We start from the raw sequence: 21,799 nt of genomic DNA on the forward strand, positions 1-21,799 counted from the left end.
AAACCTCCCTTTGAATTTGTATAGAGAAGGAAAAAATATTGCTAGTTTGTTTCCTCCTGCCGCTTAAGAGAGATAAAAATGTCTGACACTTGCAGGCTATTTCCTCCATTTGGAGACCCCTGGCCTTCCTACCTGTTACCCTCTCAATCTTACCCAAAACCCCTTCCAACATTTAACAGGTGAGCCCATCCTAGACCCAGACACCCCACACTGGTTTATTGATGGCAGTTCTCAAAAATCCCCACCCTTTGCAGCAGGATATGCCATCATCCAGGGGGACCTTTGTCACAATCACAGAACCCAGACAATTGAAGCTTCACCTCTGCCACCTCACATCACCTCCCAACAGGCAGAACTGATAGCTCTCACCAGAGCTTTAACTCTGGCTAAAAATCTAAGGGTTAACATCCACACAGACTCCAAATATGCCTTTAACATACTTCACTCAAACATCCTAATATGGAGAGAAAGAGGTTTCCTAACCCAAAAGAGATCCCCCATTATTAATTCAGACCTGATCCACAAACTTCTAGAGGCAGCACTCTTACCAAACAAAGCTGCCATCCTCCACTGTAGGGGACATCAAAAGGGAAGTCTCATATCAGCCTACAACAATGCGGCAGACCAGAAGGCAAAGGAGATAGCCCTGTCCCATCCTTCCCTCCAGTCCCCTGTCATCTTAGCTCTGACTCCTCCCGACCCTCCCACCACCAGAGAAATCCTTTCTTGTCTACACTCACTTTTTCATCCCTCATCCAAGACACTCCAATAGTTCCTCCATAACCACGTCCCCATATCCAATGCTGACCAACAATATTTAGATAATCTTACCTGCTCCTGTCAAACATGTCAACGTACTAACCCCAATTCCAACCTTAAACTGACATCCTTTCCAACCCATCAAATGTGAGGCAGGCTCCCAGCACAGGATTGGCAGATGACTTTACTCATATGCCCCCGGTCGGGAGAGTCAGATACCTCCTGGTCCTCGTGGACACCTTTTCGGGATGGGTAGAAGCATTTCCCACTACAAACAAAAGAGCCCATACCATGGCCCAAATCCTCCTCACAGAAATTATCCCAGGTTTGGCCTGCCTTCATGCCTACGGTCTGATAATGGCCTGGAATTTACATCCAAGGTCACCCAACAACCTGTCCAATTCTTACAGATACCCTGGAAAGTTCACATTCCATACCATCCCCAGTCCTCAGGAAAGGTAGAAAGGATGAATAGAATAATCAAAGAAACACTTACCAAACTAACCCTCAAAGTACATCTGGATTGGACTAAACTTTTGCCAATTGTTCTCTTCAGAATATGGGCTTTGCCCAGAAAGCCCCTGGGCCCAGCCCCTTTGAGGTGATGTATGGAAGGCCCACGCTCCCTCCTGGACGCCCCCTTGAACCTCCTCCCATACCAAGCTTCTTACACTCCCTTCTGCTGGTGGAACTCCGCAATGCCCTCTGGAAATATGTAAACCACAACTTGCCTGCCCCTGACCCCCAAGCCTCCCTGCCCCCTTTACAAACTGGGGACATGGTCTATCTGTCTGATAATCCCCAGAGTGACCTAACCCCAAAGTAGCAGGGACCATTCAAAATCATCCTCCTTACTCCAACTGCAGCAAAACTCGAGAAGGTCACCTCCTGGGTACACCTGTCTTGCCTGAAACGGGTCACCTCCGATCCTGTGCTGCCCTCCTTAACTGACCCCTATCAGGTCTCCCTCACAGGACACACCTCCTTAAAATTCACCCAGCGACAACCTCTGTCAACCATCCGAGAGGACACTGAATGACCTGGACTCTCTTCAACCTACAACTGTTCCTGACCCAACTACTACAAGACCTCTGGACCAGTGCCCTGACAGACCCTCCTTCAAAGATCTGACTACACTGGCGTCTCAACTGTGGCTCCAGGGAACCTCCTACAACCTGACTCTAGACGAAATTGATTTCTTTACTCTCATTCTCTACATCATTCTACATCCTAATGAACACTGTTCTCCCTCAGATTCAAACAACCACCAACTTGGGGCCTTTTTCCCCTCGCCCTGACTAGCCTCTCCCTGTTTCTCTAACTATAATAGTACTCTTAATCTTAATCCTTGCTATAGGCCTAGGAACTGTCTCCCCTCAGGACTGGCCACCTATCCTTCGTCTTTCCTTGGGTATTGCCTACATTGCTAGTTGTGTTCTACTCCTAGGGTGCTATTTCCTCTGCACTGCCTAACTAACAGCTCCATGACTCCTCTGTTCCTTATCTTTGCTGCACTCCCCAGCCTTCTGGCTACTCCCTGCCCCTGCTGTGACATTTATTCCTATGTACATTCCTCATGTTATAATACAGCTCCAAAACCATGCACCATGAACCTCGGGTGTGGGAAGTCCAAATCCCTACTCACTGTTAAAGTACAAAAGAAAGGGAGTTACATGAGTACCTGCCATAAGCCAAATGGAAGAAACATATGTTTCTATCCCATTACCCACTGGGGGTACTCAGACGGGGGCGGGGTACTAGATCAAAATCGGGAAAAGAAACAAGAACAAGTCATAAAGAATATAATTTCCTGGTTACAGGTGACCCCTGAGACATATAAATGCCTAGACCTTCTTTCCCAATTATGGCCTCTCCTAAAACCTCCCTCTGGCAACCAACACCTTACCCACCTTCTAAACTCTTCCTTCCAATTCTTCCAATACACACAACACATATCCCAGTGTTGGATATGCATGTCACTGTCTCCCTCACCACACATAGCAATTCCTTTACCTTCAACCTGGCTGTTATAGGGCAACTATACTTCCCCTTCCCAACAAAAAACTACACAACTCATTGGGCCAGTCTCTGACAATGTCCTACTCTCAACCTCTTCAAACCTAACCTGTATTAACTACTCTAGTCCCAACTACACTGATCTTACAAACTCTGCTCCCTCCTTCTGTTCCACTGGGGTCCTCTGGAACAGCACAAATAATTGCACCAATCTGGGAATCTTCATTCTCTGCGGGACCTATGCATATTCATGTCTCCCCTTGGACCCCGCTGGACCTTGCATCTTGGTCTTCCTGACCCCGGTCTAACATTCCTCAAAGAAGAGGTAGAACAAATAGTCTACCCCTAAGGCGAACTTTGCCACAGGAAAAGACGAGCTGTCATAGCCCCCCTCCTGATCGGGACTGGCATAGCAGCAGCCCTAGGCACCAGGCTTGGAGGCCTCTCGACCTCTGTCTATTTCTACTACAAGCTGTCCCAAGAACTTAATGAAGACACGGAGCAGGTAGTGGAGTCCTTCGTTTCAATCCCAAAACAAATTAACTCATTAGCCTCTGTGGCCCTACAAAATAGGCAAGCCCTGGACCTTCTAACCACAGAAAAGGGAGGGGCCTGCCTTTTCCTAGGAGAGGACTGCTGCTATTTTGTTAATAAAATGGGCATAGTCCAGGGCAGAGTCAAAGAACTTAGAGACAGAATTGAATGCAGCATAAAAGAGTTACAAAACCTTTACAGTCCCCAAAACCTATTCCAACAGGTCCTCCCTTGGTTGCTCCCTTTCCTGGGACCACTGGTACTTATCATTCTATTCCTTTTATTTGGACCCTGTCTCTTCAATCTCTTTCAAAGGTTTCTCCAAGAACGGATTCAGATCATCTCTCAATTTCAGGTCAATACCATTCTTCTTCTTAAGAGCCTCACCCCAAGCTCAGAAAAACCCTGGGCCCTAAGACAATCCTCCATTCCAGACCCCAAATCATTGCCCCTATCCAGCAGGAAGTAGCCAGAGAGATACGGCGCCCTTTTCCCCATTTTTTTTTTTTTTATGATTTCAGCGTCTGGAATGAAGGAGTCTTTTGGGCCTAGAAAAGAAAACAAGTTTCAAAGGCCCTTGCTGAATCATCGTACTTCGGAGAAAATAAAACAGAATTTAGGTCCCGCCCTGATGCTCCAGGCCGGTTGCATCTATCTGGGACTTATTACCCCCTGTCCAGAAACCTTCCACCCCTACACCTGCCCAGAAGATTTATCACCCCCTGTCCAGAAACCTTGCACTGCCTACACCTGCCCAGAAGACTAATCACCCCCTGCCCAAGTACAAATGCCATCTCAACTAAAGAATACCCAAAACATCCTGTCTGATTAATGTTTTCCTTATCGCTTCCACAAACCTCCCTATACATATGGAGCCTCCCTGATCCCTCTCCGTGCTCAGCCTGGTCGTTAGGCCGACTCTCTCCCCTCCTTGCCTGAATAAAGGTAAACTATTTCTGTTGAGGTCGTCTTTCCTCTTTCTGCATCGGCCCGAACTATACCTTACATGTATCCCAGCTTCTCACTTCTCCTTCACTTATGATGCAGAAGGTGCCATGGTCTGGGCACAGGTTGGACAAGAATTTTCAGACATGAGACAGAATGAGAGGGAAATAAAGTTTATTAGAGTGGGAGACGCTGTTAGAACAGCAGGCCACCTCGAGGGAGAACTGATGTTAAACAGGGGTCCTTAGTCTGCTTTTATACCCAGAGTGCAAGGGGTGGGATAGGGGTTTTGCGGGTCATTTGCTGACTGGGTGAGTCACGTATACTAGATGGGGGGAAAGAGTAAGGCAAATGCCTTCTCCCTATGGGGTAGGAGGGGAGACAGGTTATACTGCTCAGGAGGACCTGAAATCCATTAATAGTTACCACATGGGAGAAGGAAGGATGATCAGGGTCTTGTTTTTCTGTTCCTGCATTCCAAGACCTGCCTTGGTTTTATCTACTCTGTTGTCCTTGGGTCACCACAGAAGGCTCAGCTTCTCTGTCCACCAATGCTGAGTCAAATCTTGGAGACAGAGTTTTGGGTAGAAAAGGAGAGTTTCATTGCTTTGCCAAGCAAAAGGGGACACAGTGGGCTCATGCCCTCAAAGTCCTCTATCCCCACTTGGGGAAGACAGTGAGAACTTTTATTGTCCAAAGACGGCGTGATCAGCTCTTGGACAATCTTCTGGTGGGTTGGTGGTGAGGCAAGAGTCAGCATCATCGTCCTTCTGGTCCAACTGGTCTAGGGTCTACACGCTGTGGGGAGCATACCATGGTTAATCATTAACTTCTGCCACCAGGAGGGGTTTCAGTATCTGTAAACAAGCGCAAAGCCTTATTGGGTGTATCCTTTGATGGGGAAGCAAGACCTTACCCCAATGCTCCTCTTGACTATTTCTCTGGTTTCCCAATTCCTTCCTTCCCTAATTGACAACTGTTTGAATCTGCCCACTGGAGCTCAAGGAAGGTCATGGAGGCTGAGTGAAGGCTGTTTCCTGTGATCAGAGAAAGAGGGGACACAAAGGCCTTGGGCCCAGGAGCCCCACAGGGCCATGCATGGCTCCATGTATTCTTACACCCCTAATTGATTGCTCATTGTTTGCTAAAACCTCCATTATAGCGTTGAATAGTAGTGGGTGGGAACGCTTGCTTTCTTCCTGGAAATGTCTTCATTTGTGCACGCGTGCGTGTCTGCTCAGTTGTGTCAGACTCTTGAAACCCTATGGACTGCAACCCACCAGGCTCCTCTGTCCATGGAATTTTCCAGGCAAGCACACTTGGGTGGGTTGTCATTTCCTACTCCAAAGGATCTTCCAGACCCAGGGATTGAACCCACTTTGAGTGTTTACCAATTAAGCAAGTGAGATAGCGGCTGAACTACAGCAGGGTATTACAAGTATTTGTGTGTGTGTGTGTGTGTGTGTGTGTGTGTGTAATCAAATTAAGCAAGTATTCCTCAATCACTATTTTCTTGGTTTTTTTTTTAATTTTTTTATCATGAATGGCCATTGAATTTTATTAAAGACTTTTAAAAAATTATCTGTGAAAATAATTGAATGAATGACATTAACAGATTTCCCAATATTCAACCAGCCTCTTTGTTTTCTATCCTTTTTGGTCATGAGGTATCACATTCTTAATGGTGGTGTTGGCATCTATTCTCTATTTCTTTAAGTTTTGTCTTTTGTACTTCTACTTACTTTTAATTTACCTTACTTCACTTTTTCCAGTTTTTTTTTTTTAAGTGAGAATTTATTTTCCTTCTTTTGAAAGTGAAAGTGAAAGTAGCTCACTTGTGTCCAATTCTTTGCAACCCCATGGACTGTATAGTCCATGGAATTGTTCAGGCCAGAATACTGAAGTGGGTAACCTTTTCCTTCTCCAGGGCATCTTCCCAACCCAGGTATTGAACCCAGGTCTCTCACATCACAGGGAGATTCTTTACTAGCTAAGCCACCAGGGAAGCCCTTTCTTTCTTCTATATTTTATTGAAGAAGTTTTTAGTGCAATGCATTTTACTCTGATCACTTCTTCCAATGAAGCCTACAGCTTCTGATATTTAATGTTTTCATTAGTGTGATCTTTAAGAAATTCTAAAGGCTCAGTTTGTATTTTTGTTTTCAACAAGAGTTGTTTAATACAATGTGTTTCAGTTTCTAGATGGAAGCACGTTTTCCCAGAAGTAATTTCTGGTTTTATCTCATTATGATCAGAAAATATTGTTTATCATATTTTTACTTTATGCAACTCACTGATGTTTGCTGATATTTATTAATATATGATCAGTATTTGTGACTGTTCTATGCGCATCTATCTCCAAAAGATGTATTCTCCACTATTATGCAAAAAAGAATGTATTCTCTATAAATTCAAGAGAACTACTTTCTTCATTATATTTATTCTTCTGTCTCCTTACTTTATTTTTTGTATACTTGATTTGTCTTTTCTGAAAATGGTATATTAAAGTCTTATATTTTTTAGGACCGTTAATCCATATCCCCTTACCTTTTTGTAGATTTTCCTTCATAAACACAATGCTATGTTATGCGGTGCATACACTTTCTTGATTTCTGGGAGAAATATCAATAACCTCAGATATGCAGATGACACCACCCTTATGGCAGAAAGCAAAGAGGAACTAAATAGCTTCTTGATGAAAGTGAAAGAAGAGAGTGAAAAACTTGGCTTAAAACTTAAGAGTATGTGGAGAAACGGGAACCCTCTTACACTGTTGGTGGGAATGCAAACTAGTACAGCCACTATGGAGACCAGTGTGGAGATTCCTTAAAAAACTGGAAATAGAACTGCCATATGACCCAGCAGTGCCACTGCTAGGCATACACACCAAGGAAAACAGAATTGAAAGAGACACATGTACCCCAATGTTCATCACAGCACTGTTTATAATAGCCAGGACATGGAAGCAACCTGGATGTCCACTGGCAGACAAATGGATAAGAAAGTAGTGGTACATATACACAATGGAATATTACTCAGCCATTAAAAAGAATACCTTTGAATCAGTTCTAATGAGGTGGATGAAACTGGAGCCTATTATACAGAGTGAAGTAAGTCAGAAAGAAAAACACCAATACAGTATACTAACACATATATATGGAATTTAGAAAGATGGTAATGATAACCCTGTATGTGAGACAGCGAAAGAGACACAGATGTATAGAACAATCTTTTGGACTCTGTGGGAGAAGGCAAGGGTGGGATGATTTGAGAGGATAGCATTGAAACATGTATATTATCATATGTGAAACAGATTACCAGTCCACGTGTGATGCATGAGACAGGGTGCCCAGCGCTGGTGCACTGGGATGACCCTGAGGGAATGAATGGGGAGGGAGGTGGGAGGGGGGTTCAGGATGGGGAACATATGTACACCCATGGCTGATTCATGTCAATGTATAGCAAAAACCACTACAATATTGTAAAGTAATTAGCCTCCAATTAAAATAAATAAATTAAAAAAAATAAAAAGAATATGAGGACCCAAAAATAAATAAATAAATAATAATAAGAAAACTGAGATCATGGCATCTGGTCCCATCACTTCATGGCAAATAGATGAGGAAACAATGGAAACAGTGATAGACATTATTTTGGAGGGCTTCAAAATCACTGTAGGTGGTGACTGCAGCCATGAAATTAAAAGATGCTGGCTCCTTGGAAGAAAAGCTATGACCAAACTATACAGCATATTAAAAAGCAGAGACATTATTTTGCCAACAAAGGCCCATCTACTCAAAGCTATGGTTTTTCCAGTAGTCATGTAAAGATGTGAGATTTGGACTATAAAAAAAGCTGAGTGCCAAAGAATTGATGCTATTGAACTGTGGTGTTGGAGAACACTCTTGAGAGTCCCTTGGACTAAAAGGATATCAAACCAGTCAATTCTAAAGGAAATCAGTCCTGAATATTCATTGGAAGGACTGATGCTGAAGCTGAAACTCCAATACTTTGGCCACTTGATGCGAAGAACTGACTCATTGGTACAGACCCTGTTGCTGGGAAAGATTGAAGGCAGGAGGAGAGGAGATGACAGAGGGTGAGATGGTTGGATGGCATCACCAACTTGATGGACACGAGTTTGAGCAAACTTCAGGCGTTGGTGATGGACAGGGAAGCCTGGTGTGCTACAGTCCATGGGATCACAAAGAATCAGACATGACTGAGCAACTGAATTGAACTGAACTTTTCTTAAGCTTTGTATTGTAGATGTAGGATTTGGAAGAAAGGATAATGAGATGGGAAACTGTTGTTTATATTTAATTCCTCTTGAGGTAATAGTTACCTTTACAGACCTAAAGTTTTGAACAAGTGTACAGAAAGGAGTCCTCTGAGACTATAAGTCAGTCACTCCCTGTGGAACAATTTCGAATCCACTGGAAACGGCCTCTGTGGCAAAATTAAACATATACTATGCTTAGGGAATACAGAGAAAAGTTACATGTTCACATTGTCTATAATTTCATTGTCTTTCCTAGGTCCTATCCATTATTTCCAGAGAAAACACATAATTAAATGTCTGCTCTCGTGTAAAAACCAGTCCAATCTGCTGTGTTAAAGAACCCCTTTAGGGACTTCCCTGGTGGTCCAGTGGTTAAGACTTTGCCTTCCAATGCAGGTGGTGCGGGTTTGACCCCTGCCTGGGTAGCTAAATATCCCACATGCCTTGCAGCCAAAAAACCAAAACAGAAAACAGAAAAAATACTGTAACAAATTCAGTCAAGAATTTGCCGGGGGGGGGGGGGGGGGAGCGGGTGTGGAGAAATGGCCCCTTTAGATAGTGTTCACTCTCCATGTAGGTGACTCAGACAGTTTCTGCAACCATTGTATTTATTTCCTCCCATGGACTTTGGATGCCTTATGGGACACTGGTTTGTGGAGAAAGATGGCATTCTCCAGGCTTCCCAGGTGGTGCCAGTGGTAAAGAATCTGCCTGTCAATGCAGGAGGTACAGATTCGATCCCTGGGTTGGGAAGATCCCCTGGGGAAGGAAGTGGAAACCCACTTCAGTATTCTTGCCTGGAAAGTTCCATGAACAGAGGGCTACTGTCCATAGAATCACAAAGAGTCAGACACAACTGAACACACACACATGCATGTACATATGGGGTCTCCAGCCTCAGCCTCTGTCTCCCCTACTTGCTGGGCGATGTCTCATGTCTGTCAAGCCTCTGAAGGCCTGCTGGTCCTGAACAAGAAAGTTCACAGGCTGGTGTAAAGGCACCAAGTGAGTGGATTTCCCACTCCAGGGGCTCCTCAACTGACTTGACCACAGTTCCAGATGGTCTATGTTCTCTGTGGCTGATCAGGCAGTGGCTCTCACTCAGCCCTGGAATATCAGCTAGAGGGTGATATTTCATGTGGTTGCAGAAAATACAACTTCACCAAAGTAGTTTAACAAAGGTTCAATTTTGATACAAGGAGTTTACAGCTGGTACTCCAGAGCTGATGTAACTATCCAAAGAACTTGATTTTTTTCTTCCACCCATTCTGGTATCTTTTGTCCTCAGAGTGGCAAGATGGCTGCTTCAGCTTCAGCCTTATGTCAGAACTGCAGGCAGAAAGAACACAGACACAAGAAGGAAGACAGGATGACACTTCTACTGCAAAAGCAAAGCCAACCCACAGGGCTTCTTCTACCACCTCTTGGTCATATGCTTACCCCAGCTATGAGAAACACAGTACACCTCAGCATTTCATGTGGGTACATTGCTGTGACAAGAAAAATTGTAGTTTTGTTAGTAATGAGGAGGGACAAATGCTAGTGAGCTGATGACTAGCAGCACCTGTCCTATGAGCTGGGGTGAATTTGCTGTACACATCTCGCCCTAGAGAGACCTCATTCTCAACGGTATGGTGAATTATTTTGACGATTCCCAACCAAACTTTCCTACAGTCCTAAACTCTTCCTCATTCTACACATGAACCAAGGAAAGAACAAGAAAATAGAACCTCAGTGCCCAAGTCTGGTTCCAAAAAACACAGTCTTGTAACATATTAAATATCCTGCAGGTAAACTTTGGAATAAACTGCATCTCACATGCTGGTAAAGTAAGGCTCAAAATTCTCCAAGCCAGGCTTCAGCAATACATGAACCGTGAACTTCCAGATGTTCAGGCTGGTTTTAGAAAAGGCAGAGGAACCAGGGATCAAATTGCCAACATCTGCTGGATCATGGAAAAAGCAAGAGAGTTCTAGAAAAACATCTATTTCTGCTTTATTGACTATGCCAAAGCCTTTGACTGTGTGGATCACAATAAACTGTGGAAAATTCTTCATGAGATAGGAATACCAGAGCATCTGACCTGCCTCTTGAGAAATCTGTATGCAGGTCAGGAAGCAACAGTTAGAACTGGACATGGAACAACAGACTGGTTCCAAATAGGAAAAGGAGTACGTCAAAGCTGTATATTGTCACCCTGCTTATTTAACTCATATGCAGAGTACATCATGAGAAATGCTGGGCTGGATGAAGCACAAGCTGGAATTAAGTTTGCTGGGAGAAATATCAATAACCTCAGATATGCAGATGACAACACCCTTATGGCAGAAAGTGAAGAGGAACTAAAAAGCCTCTTGATGAAAGTGAAAGAGGAGAGTGAAAAAGTTGGCTTAAAACTCAACATTCAGAAAATGAAGATCATGGCATCCGGTCTCATCACTTCATGGCAAATAAATGGGGAAACAGTGGAAACAGTGTCAGACTTTATTTTTCTGGGATCCAAAATCACTGCAGATGATGACTGCAGCCGTGAAATTAAAAGACACTTGCTCTTTGGAAGGAAAGTTATGACCAACCTAGATAGCATATTCAAAAGCAGAGACATTGCTTTGCTGACAAAGGTCCGTCTAGTCAAGGCTTTGGTTTTTCCAGTACTCATGCATGGATGTGAGAGTTGGGCTGTAAAGAAAGCTGAGCGCCAAACAATTGATGCTTTTGAACTGTGGTGTTGGAGAAAACTCTTGAGAGTCCCTTGGACTGCAAGGATATCAAACTGGTCCATCCTAAAGGAGATCGGTCCTGGGTGTTCACTAGAAAGACTGATGTTGAAGCTGAAACTCCAATACTTTGGCCATCTGAAGTGAAGGGCTGACTCATTTGAAAAGACCCTGATGCTGGAAAAGATTGAGGGCAGGAGGAGAAGGGGAGGACAGAGAATGAGATGGTTGGATGGCATCACCAACTCAGTGGACATGAGTTTGGGTAAACTCTGGGAGTTGGTGATGGACAGGGAGGCCTGGCACGCTGCAGTCGTGGGGTCACAAAGAGTTGGACACAACTGAGTGACTGAACTGAACTCAACTGAAGTGAACAAAGAACAAATACTAGAAATTACTGAAGAGCCACTAAAGTAAATAGAAAGGGAAAGTATTTCCATCTTTGAAACAAGGACCACATAAGGGAAATCCATGTTTGAAAAGTTTTTTCCAGACGGCACCCCCCAGACCACAATGCAAGAACTGACCAGAACTTTGCTATCTAATACATATACCTCTTGTTTCCTGAAGCTGGGGAGAAAAGTTTAGGACCATATGTGATTGCTTATTCCTCTGCCTTCCTGTTTCCTTTCCCCTAGAAGGGGAGTGACTGTTCTCAACTCTAATTAGCTGGACTTCTACCCTTGAACTGCAAGGAGATCCAACCAGTCCATTCTGAAGGAGATCAGCCCTGGGATTTCTTTGGAAGGAATGATGCTAAAGCTGAAACTCCAGTACTTTGGCCACCTCATGCGAATAGTTGACTCATTGGAAAAGACTCTGATGCTGGGAGGGATTGGGGGCAGGAGGAGAAGGGGATGACAGAGGATGAGATGGCTGGATGGCATCACTGACTTGATGGACGTGAGTCTGGGTGAACTCTGGGAGTTAGTGATGGACAGGGAGGCCAGGTGTGCTGCGATTCATGGGGTCGCAAAGAGTCGGACATGACTGAGCGACTGAACTGAACTGAACTACTGTGTAAAATGTTAGTGTCTAGTGACTACACCTTTTTCGGAAAATTGGAGAAGTGATAGGATGTGGACAATCCATTGGTTGACAAGGCCATCATCTTTTGAAAAAAAAATCGATTAATATTTTTAAAAATATTGCAATCTGATCATTCAGATTTTTCCATATTTTGGGAAGCATTAGCATGCATCCGAGTCACCTGGAAGACTTGTTAACATACAAAGTTACTGAGTGAGTAGACCTGAGAATTTGCACTCCTAACATTTCCCTGGCATTGCCAATGCGGCTGGTCCTCAACAGTGATTTGGAAGTGATTACACTGGAGCAAATATCTTGTTTTTGACAAAGCAAGGGACAGTGGCTTCAAAATTTTTCAAAGCATTTCCTCTGCTCCAAGTATTACCAGCTAGATCCAGGGTGCCAAAGACCCTTCTCCTCTTCAGGATTCTGAAGGAAAAGTATACGCACAAAGAATTGAATCTAATAAAGCAAAACACCATATTGTTAGCAATATCCTAGGACTCCCTAGTAAAGATGAAGTGGAGACATAACAGAAACCACAGTTAGGAGTCCTCCTTCTCCTGGAAATGGAAGAGAGCCCAGTCCAATTCTGTTCATTCTCTCAGTTGTGTCCAACTCTTTGCAAACCCATGGACTGTAGCACACCAGGCATCCCTGTCCATCACCAACACCCAGAGCTTGCTCAAACTCATGTCCATTGAGTCAGTGATGCCATCCAACCATCTCATCCTCTGTCATCCACTTCTCCTCTGGCTTTCAATCTTTCCCAGTATCAGGGTCTTTTCCAATGAGTCAGTTCTTCATGTCAGGTGGCCAGAGTATTAGAGTGTCTGCTTCAGCATCAGTCCTTCCAATGAATATTCAAGACTGAGTTCCTTTAGGATTAACTGGATCTCCTTGCAGTCCAAGTGACTCTCAAGAGTTTTCTCCACACAGTCATCAAGACAGTATGGTACTGGCACAAAGACAGAAATATAGATCAGTGGAACAAAATAGAAAACCCAGAGATAAACCCATGCACCTATGGACATCTTATCTTTGACAAAGGAGGCAAGAATATACAATGGAGAAAAGACAATCTCTTTAACAAGTGGTGCTGGGAAAACTCGTCAACCACTTGTAAAAGAATGAAACTAGAACACTTTCTAACACCATACACAAAAATAAACTCAAAATGGATTAAAGATCTAAACGTAAGACCAGAAACTATAAAACTCCTACAGGAGAACATAGGCAAAACACTCTCCGACATACATCACAGCAGGATCCTCTATGACCCACTTCCCAGAATATTGGAAATAAAAGCAAAAATAAACAAATGGATCTAATTAAAATTAAAAGCTTCTGCACAACAAAAGAAACTATAAGCAAAGTGAAAAGACAGCCTTCAGAATGGGAGAAAATATTAGCAAATGAAGCAACTGACAAAGAACTAATCTCAAAAATATACAAGCAACCCCTGCAGCTCAATTCCAGAAAAATAAAAAACCCAATCAAAAAATAGGCCAAAGATCTAAACAGACATTTCTCCAAAGAAGACATACAGATGGCTAACAAACACATGAAAAGATGCTCAATATCACTCATTATCAGAGAAATGCAAATCAAAACCACAATGAGGTACCATTTCATGCCAGTCAGAATGGCTGTGATCCAAAAGTCTACAGGCAATAAATGCTGGAAAGGATGTGGAGAAAAGGGAACCCTCTTACACTGTTGGTGGGAATGCAAACTAGTACAGTCACTATGGAGAACAGTGTGGAGATTCCTTAAAAAACTGGAAATAGAACTGCGTTATGACCCAGCAATCCCACTGCTGGGCATACACACTGAGGAAACCAGAATTGAAAGAGACATGTGTACCCCAATGTTCATCACAGCACTGTTTTATAATAGCCAGGACATGGAAGCAACCTAGATGTCTGTCAGCAGATGAATGGATAAGAAAGCAGTGGTACATATACACAATGGAGTATTACTCAGCCATTAAAAAGAATACATTTGAATCAGTTCTACTGAGGTGGATGAAACTGGAGCCAATTATACAGAGTGAAGTAAGCCAGAAAGAAAAACACCAATACAGTGTACTAACGCATATATATGGAATTTAGAAAGATGGTAACGATAACCCTGTATGTGAGACAGCAAAAGAGACACAGATGTATAGAACAGTGTTTTGAACTCTGTGGGAGGGGGCGGGATGATTTGGGAGAATGGCATTGAAACATGTATAATACCATATATGAAACGAATTGCCAGTCCAGGTTGGATGCAGGATACAGGAAGCTTAGGGCTGGTGCACTGGGATGACCCAGAGGGATGGTATGGGAAGGGAGGTGGGAGGGGGGTTCAGGATTGGGAACACGTGTACACCCGTGGTGGACTCATATTGATGTATGGCGAAACCAACACAATATTGTAAAGTAATTAGCCTCTAATTAAAATAAATAAATTTAAATTAAAAAAAAAAAAGAGTCTTCTCCAATACCACAGTTCAAAAGCATCAATTCTTCGGCGCTCAGCTTTCTTTATAGTCCAACTCTCACATCCATACATGACTACTGGAAAAACCATAGCTTTGACTAGACAGACCTTTGTCAGCAAAGTAATGTCTCTGCTTTTTAATAAGCTGTCTAGGTTGGTTATAGCTTTTCTTCCAAGGAGCAAGTGTCTTTTAATTTCATGGCTTCAGGCACCATCTGCAGTAATTTTGGAGCCCAGAAAAATAAAGTCTGTCACTGTTTCCATTGTTTCCCCATCTATTTGCCATGAAGTGATGGGACTGGAGAAAAGGAAAGATATAAGCATCTGAATGCAGAGTTCCAAAGAATAGCAAGAAGAGATAAGAAAGCCTTCCTCAGTGATCAATGCAAAGAAATAGAGGAAAACAACAGAATAGGAAAGACTAGAGATCTCTTCAAGAAAATTAGAGATACCAAGGGAACATTTCATGCAAAGATGGGCTCGATAAAGGACAGAAATGGTGTGGACCTAACAGAAGTAGAAGATATTAAGAAGAGGTGGAAAAAATACACAGAAGAACTGTACAAAAAATATCTTCATGACCCTGATAATCACGATGATGTGATCACTGACCTAGAGCCAGACATCCTGGAATGTGAAGTCAAGTGGGCCTTAGAAAGCATCACTATGAACAAAGCTAGTGGAGGTGATGGAATTCCAGTTGAGCTATTTCAAATCCTGAAAGATGATGCTGTGAAAGTGTCACACTCAATATGCCAGCAAATTTGGAAAACTCAGCAGTGGCCACAGGACTAGAAAAGGTCAGTTTTCATTCCAATTCCAAAGAAAGGCAATGCCAAAGAATGCTCAAACTACCGCACAATTACACTCATCTCACATGCTAGTAAAATAATGCTCAAAATTCTCCAAGCCAGGCTTCAACAATACATGAACCGGGTACTTTCTGATGTTCAAGCTGGTTTTAGAAAAGGCAGAGGAACCAGAGATCAAATTGCCAACATCCGCTGGATCATGGAAAAAGCAAGAGAGTTCTAGAAAAACATCTATTTCTGCTTGATTGACTATGCCAAAGCCTTTGACTGTGTGGATCACAACAAACTGTGGAAAATTCTTCATGAGATGGGAATACCAGACCACCTGACCTGCCTCTTGAGAAATATGTATGCAGGTCAGGAAGCAACAGTTAGAACTGGACACGGAACAACAGACTGGTTCCAAATAGGAAAAGGAGTACGTCAAAGCTGTATATTGTCACCCTGCTTGTTTAACTTATATGCAGAGTACATCATGAGAAATGTTGGACGGGAAGAAACACAAGCTGGAATCAAGATTGCCAGGAGAAATATCAATAACCCCAGATATGCAGATGACATCACCCTTATGGAAGAAAGTGGACAGGAACTAAAAAGCCTCTCGATGAAAGTGAAAGTGGAGAGTGAAAAAGTTGGCTTAAACTCAACATTCAGAAAACGAAGATCATGGCATCTGGTCCCATCACTTCATGGGAAATAGATGGGGAAACAGTGGAAACAGTGTCAGACTTTATTTTTTTCAGCTCCAAAATCACTGCAGATGGTGATTGCAGACATGAAATTAAAAGATGCTTACTCCTTGGAAGGAAAGTTGTGACCAACCTAGATAGCATATTCAAAAGCAGAGACATTACCTTGCCAACAAAGGTCCATCTAGTCAAGGCTATGGTTTTTCCTGTGGTCACGCATGGATGTGAGAGTTGGACTGTGAAGAAGGCTGAGTGCTGAAGAATTGATGCTTTTGAACTGTGGTGTTGGAGAAGACTCTTGAGAGTCCCTTGGACTGCAAGGCGATCCAACCAGTCCATTCTGAAGGAGATCAGCCCTGGGATTTCTTTGGAAGGAATGATGCTAAAGCTGAAACTCCAGTACTTTGGCCACCTCATGCGAAGAGTTGACTCATTGGGAAAGACTCTGATGCTGGGAGGGATTGCGGGCAGGAGGAGAAGGGGATGACAGGATGAGACGGCTGGATGGTATCACTGACTCGATGGACGTGAGTCTGAGTGAACTCTGGGAGTTGGTGATGGACAGGGAGGCCTGGCGTGCTGCGATTCATGGGGTCACAAAGAGTCAGACACGACTGAGCAACTGAACTGAACTGAACTGATGGGACTGGATACCATGATCTTCGTTTTTTGAATGTTGAGTTTTAAACCAGTTTTTTCACTCCCCTCTTTCACTTTCATCAGGAGGCTCTTTAGTTCCTCTTCACTTTCTGCTATAAGGGTGGAGTCATCTGCATATCTGAGGTTGTTAATATTTCTCCTGGCAATCTTGAAGCAACAGTTAGAACTGGACATGGAACAACAGAGTGGTTCCAAATTTGGAAAGGAGTACATCAAGGCTGTGTATTGTCACCCTGCTTATTTAACTTATATGCAGGGTACATCATGCGAAATGCTGGGCGACTAAGCACAGCTAAAAGAAGAGCTCATTGACGCAATCAGGCAAGAACTGAGCAAGTCAAATACTGCTTAGAGAAGGAGAGATAGGACTTTCATCTGGGGAGAGAAGAAAAAAAAAACTACAAGGAATGACTGATAACAACAATAAGACCCTTACATTTTGTGAGCTGTAAGAAGAAAATGGAGACATGCAGTTGGAAGGAGGGAAAAACTAACATATTTTGAAAGCCTTCAAACATTACTACTCTGGGGATAAGCTATTTCCCTCCCAGTTTGCTGCTTTTTTTTTTTTAATTTTTATTTTATTTTATTTTATTTTTTTGTATTAGTTTTGCCAAATATCGAAATGAATCTGCCACAGGTATACCTGTGTTCCCCATCCTGAACCGTCCTCCCTCCTCCCTCCCCATACCATCCCTCTGGGTCGTCCCAGTGCACCAGCCCCAAGCATCCAGTATTGTGCATTGAACCTGGACTGGTGACTCGTTTCATACATGATATTATACATGTTTCAATGCCCTTCTCCCAAATCTTCCCACTCTCTCCCTCTCAAACAGAGTCCCTAAGACTGTTCTATACATCAGTGTCTCTTTTGCTAAACTTAAAAGCTTCTGCACATCAAAGGAAACTATTAGCAAGGTGAAAACGCAGCTTTCAGAATGGGAGAAAATAATAGCAAATGAAGCAACTGACAAAGAACTAATCTCAAAAATATACAAGCAACTCCTACAGCTCAACTCCAGAAAAATAAATGACCCAATCAAAAAATGGGCCAAAGAACTAAACAGACATTTCTCCAAAGAAGACATACAGATGGCTAACAAACACATGAAAAGATGCTCAACATCACTCATTATCAGAGAAATACAAATCAAAACCACTATGAGGTACCATTTCACCCCAGTCAGAATGGCTGCGATCCAAAAGTCTACAAGCAATAAATGCTGCTTTTTTTTTCTCTGACTTTTAAAGCAGGATGGAGGAGAGTCGTATAGGAGTTCCTGTACCAGTTATGCAGAAAATACTAAACCCATCAGGCAAGATCACTGTGCATTGAAAATATTTTCATGTCAAGAGAAAATCACACATTTCCATCCATTGCTAAAATAAAGAGGAGAAAGGCTTTAAAAAATCAAGACATACGCAAAGTGTTACATCTATCTTGTCTAAAGTCACACTTCTCATGTAGCTCTAAAGAAAAAGACTTGCAATTTTTAAAACTTTAAGTCCATTAATCTTTGTTATTATTGTAAAGGTCTTCTCTGGGCAATTATTTGGTAAAAGGTCTTTCATGTTTTGTATACATTAGAATTTTTAGTTTTTTCTTTAAAAATTTGCAAGAAAACTTTTCATAACCAAAGTAATAATATTTTTCATCATCTCTCCAATTGAAATTCTTTTTTTCACCCAATAATCCAAGCTGTTTTATATCTGGCCCAAGTTCCAAGTGCTGAGTCTATTAAAAGCCGTCCAGTGTTTTTTGTTGGCCATTCAATTCTGGCTTCCGTTACTAGTTTTGTCAAGTCTGTTTTTGATGGCTAAGAGGAAACCTCTTATCTAACCCTGTATGTATTTACTGAAAAGATCTCTAACACCTTTTTTTGGTTTCTTTTTTCTTGGATTCACTGCACTGCAGCACACTGCAATTACCACTCATCGTGAATGTTGTGAAACATCTTCCCGGCTCTTTTCCTCTCTCCTGTTCCAGTTTAGTACCTGCTTTGTCATCTCCATTCATTCTGCACCAATATCATGCCTTCATTTTGAAGCTTAAATTTTCTCCATGCTTACTTTTAACTAAAACTTAATCTGAATCTATTATAAGTAAATAATCATCAAGATTTAAATTTAATAATGAATAAATGTAGCTCTGTGTCACTGTAACCCATGTTGTCTACACAAAGTGTTCATAAAAGTACCACAGCACTCATTAGGAAGATTGTTCAAAGGGAAACAGTCTTCAGACATCGACTAAATCGGTGATGATGTGCTTATTATGTTCTGACACTAGAAACGGTAAATGTGCCCAAGGTTTACATTGCAATACAACAATAATATGTGATACAACAGTTAGAGTGAAGTGTATTTCTACCCAAACAACAGAACTGTGTTGAATAGTAAAATATTTTACAGTGTAAATTTAAATTCAAGCAAATTATCATGAAATAAAAGTTCAGTTTCCCAGGTATAGCTATATTTCAAATTCCCAATAACCACATATGGCTAGTGTCTACCATACTGGATACTGCAATTTCTAGAAAATACTCAAATATTTGGAAATTAAATACGTTCTCCTTAATAATCCATGAGTAACAAAAGATATCACAAAGAATATGCAAAATATCATAAACTGAGTGATAGTGAAAAGAGAACACACAAAACATAATGAGATGCAGATAAGCATGTGTAGAGGGAAGTTTTATGACTTTCTACCTTCGTGTTAGAAAATAATAACTTTTAATAGTTTACAGGATACTGTCCATAGCATGTTGTAGAGACTCGGGATATTATTATGCTCTTCTGAAGGATCCTGGGTTTGCTCCAGCAGGCACTTAAATTACTGGTCGATGCCTCTGTGTCAAGTTCCCTATAGCCTCTCCCTGTACTTGGTCACCTCTCAGGGTCTTCCAACAATTGTTTAAAAACTCTCATTATTTTGAATTTTCTACAGAGTGTATGAAAGTTATTACAGGATAATTCAAAGCTGGAAAGCTTCCCAGAGATTTTTAGCCACTGCTTTGACCACCAAGGAGGAAGCAGCCTGTGGACTCACTGGTCACTTCGGACTCTCCAGATCTCTCTCTTTCGTGCTTTGCTCCAGTGTAGGGGTTTTTTTGAGAATAATGAATTCCAAAGGTCACTATTTTCACAGCTTTGGCCAAGACAACCCCCTCCCCTCCACCTACCCATGACCTCATCCTCAGCACCTCTTTCTTTCTGGTACACAGACCATGGGATTTCCATGCTTTCCCTGTTCTCTGATGCTCAGGGAGTGATGGTGTGAAGCAACAGCTCCCCTTCCTTCTGAAATATCATGGGAGGGATTTTCCTTGATTTTAGTAATAAAGGAGAGAAAACTCCATATTCCGAAAAATTTTAAGCAATTCCTTTAGAATTTTTAATGAATGACGTGTTTTGAGTGACTTGCCATTTGCCATTTAGTGACTTGACATTTTGTGAGTGACGGTGCCTGTCATTTGGTCAATACTTTTATTTTCTAGGATGAGATCAATTAAGCCAACAGGGTTAAAACAAAAGTACCTAAGTTAAAGATATTTATCTTCTTATCTTAAAGGAAATGCGAATGATTTTAGCTGTTAGTTTAGTGGCTATGAAGTAATGGGTCTATTCACTTAGAAACAAAATGACTTTATTTCACTTATCCTTGAAGAATTTACAGATTCTCCCAGTTTTTTTTTTTTTTTTAATGTTTCAGATTTTTAATGTGACTTTAAATTTTTTCTTTTCTCATTGTGTAAATTTAAGGTGTGCTCTGTCTTACTTTGGTAGACTGGTATATCGTAGTTGGTTTTCATTTTAACAATCTTTAGCACATCACATACTTATACTACAATATTATTGTCTACATTCAATCTACTGTACTATAGACCTCTATGGCTTTTTAGTGCTTGTGACAAGTTTGTGCCTGGAACACCATCAGTCTTATCCCCTGTGCCCCCACGTCTTGGTAACCAACATTCTCTTCCTTTTTAAAACAGGTTTGACTTTTTAGATTCCACATATTACACAGTACTTGTCCTTCTTTGACTTATCTTGCTTCCAATTCTCCCAGATTCAATACATAAACATAAGACAACTCTAACTGGAATACCAACAATGTACTTTTTAGAAAATTCAACAAGTAATTTTAATTTTCACACAGAAGAAGAAATGCCTGAAAATAACAAAAGAAATACAAAAATGGTGACTGGGGAGGAAATCGGAAGTGGAGGGGGTGAGTTGACATTACAATCAAAGCCACAGGAATCAAGTCAATATTTTATTCACATAGGAGTTGAGAAGATGGAAGACAAGAAAAGAGGCAAAAATTCTCACAGAAATCATAGGGAATATGAAAATTTACCATATGATAACTGCTGTTTCAGTTCAGCAGGAGATGATCACCGACTTAGTAAATGGTCTGGCACAAAGGCTATCTTAAGCATACTCAGATGTGTCTCTGTTCTGACTCCAGACCCTTTTAGCTAAAGACCTGCTCCAGCTTTCTCATGGGTCCTCTGGGTGAGGACGAGATGACACCCCGAGTTGCAGGACTCTCGGAGGCCCGTAGGCTGCTCCCAAGGAGGTTCACATGGTCTCCTGCTTCTTTCTTTGCAGCTTCCCTTCCTTCCTCCCTCCATTCTACACCCCCAAACACCTGGCTGGGGAACCTGGGTACACGCCCATACACCCCACGCTTTCTCCCTTCTCTCAGGGGAGAAGGGACGGGGTTGCAGGTCAGGCAGAGGCTCTGTTCTCCATGCGGGAGGGTGGGCATCAGAGGGGCAGTATCAGGTATATGACCTCCCTTGTCCAAGCCTCCCTGGGAAGAGCTCCTCCACTGCCCAAGTCCACTTGGACCTCCAGGGG

General features: G+C 42.2%; 1 pseudogene; it reads left to right on the forward strand.

The window, feature by feature from the left end:
• Positions 1-2,706: 2,706 nt before the first annotated feature.
• LOC147373472 (syncytin-1-like) lies at positions 2,707-3,861 on the forward strand (annotated as a pseudogene).
• Positions 3,862-21,799: the final 17,938 nt, after the last annotated feature.

This window comes from Bos grunniens, chromosome 4 (genome assembly GCF_055505025.1).
Source record: "Bos grunniens cultivar Pamir isolate PY7600 chromosome 4, Bosgru_T2T1.0, whole genome shotgun sequence".
In the NCBI taxonomy this organism is placed as follows: domain Eukaryota; kingdom Metazoa; phylum Chordata; class Mammalia; order Artiodactyla; family Bovidae; genus Bos; species Bos grunniens.